Below are 1,511 nucleotides of genomic sequence, written 5' to 3'. Positions count from 1 at the left end.
AGACCCTAATAAAGCAAAGCAGCCACTGAAGCTTTATACAATACCTATACAATATACAAATGAAGCAACTTAGAGCCGTTTGACCCCAAAAAAAAAAATTTTGAAGCTACTCATCAAGTATATTAATTGAGGCGAGTACAATGTTTGAAAGCAGTTAAATTGTTTGGCTTAAACTGCAGTTTGCCCTACCCACTTTTATGGTTTTATCAACAGCCCAATATATAACTACGTCATCATATATCATTGTACTCGTAACTGCAATATAAGAAACTAAATTCCTTTAACCTTTGACAATTGTAAGGCAAAGTGATTGATATAAACCTCTGTTCAGAGATACCAAAGTGAGTCCCTTCCTTCCATTTGCCTTTCTTCCGCAAGTTTCAATTTTTCAAGAATTAACTGTTGGCAAAAAAGAAAAAAGTACAAATTGATTTATGGAAACCTACTGAAATAAAATCCATAAGAAAAAAAAGCATAAACAATTTCATTGTAGTAGAGAGAGAGAGAGAGAGAGAGAGAGAATTTTATGTAAGCAAAGAAGAGGAAGAGGAATGAGAGGGGATTAAGCTCCAAAAACCAAGTCCAACCGAATCTCATGAAACAAAAGCTCGTAACAAACATAGCAAGGGGAAGCAAGGGTGGTGGGCTGGAGTCTGGAGAAAGGAGGGATGGTGACTAGGAGAAGCGAGAGATTTACCTTGATTCCTGAGTTGTGCTGCAAGGTGTAAGCAAGCGAAGGGGAGAAATTGGTCCGGTAATTACAAGAGCAGGAAAGAAAGTGGTAATTAGAAGAGAGCAAGGATTGAAATTAAGAGCAAGGAAGAGAGAGAGAAGGCAAAGGAAGGAGTGTGCACCCGATTCAATGAGGCTGTCTGCGCCCACATGTCCCCAAGCCGCCCAAAAATCATGCAACCAACAAACACCCCCAGAGTTCATGAAAATTACGGAGTAACCAGACCATTTCACTGTTCATCCGAGCTTACACACTTTTAGTGTGGCTATGATATGATATCTAGTCAGAATTTACCCTTTTTTGGGATGGGTGGGAAGAGGAGGTGGACTCTCTCCCTGTTTGCGTGCAAGGTTCTTCATTTCTATGCTACTCTCCGAACAGATCATGACAAAGACGTTGATAGCATAAATTATGCTGCACCGTCAGATGCCCTCCAAAACAGTATCAAAACCATGGACAACACCACGAAGAAATGGAAAGTACTAAAGCAACTATAAGAAACTTCCAGTAAAGTGAAACTTTAAGTCTGTTTATAACATATTATGGCAAAAAACCACATCAATTTCTTTTTCTCAAGTTATATGTACAAACATAATCATACGACTGAGATCAACACTGCGAGGAAACGTGCTTCATCCTCTTTAAGATTTCAGTCCATTTGATCCATAGCTCCAGAAACTAAAGAATATATGTGAAGTTTGTGTGACAGCCCCGCCTTCCACTAAGGCGAACCAAAGGAGTTAGCGGACTCCCTGCCCAGCTCTCGCCAGGACTAACG

The 1,511-nt window shown here is 40.0% G+C and overlaps 1 long non-coding RNA gene across 1 annotated transcript; it reads right to left on the bottom strand.

The window, feature by feature from the left end:
- Nucleotides 1-334: 334 nt before the first annotated feature.
- On the bottom strand, nt 335-761 carry LOC140038096 (uncharacterized). The gene is made up of 2 exons (XR_011841905.1): nt 698-761; nt 335-399 (listed from the first exon to the last, which is right to left on the bottom strand). It is a non-coding gene; the product is annotated as an uncharacterized lncRNA (long non-coding RNA).
- Nucleotides 762-1,511: the final 750 nt, after the last annotated feature.

This window comes from Coffea arabica, chromosome 3c (genome assembly GCF_036785885.1).
Source record: "Coffea arabica cultivar ET-39 chromosome 3c, Coffea Arabica ET-39 HiFi, whole genome shotgun sequence".
NCBI lineage: Eukaryota > Viridiplantae > Streptophyta > Magnoliopsida > Gentianales > Rubiaceae > Coffea > Coffea arabica.
This window is presented reverse-complemented; position numbering and strand designations above follow the sequence as displayed.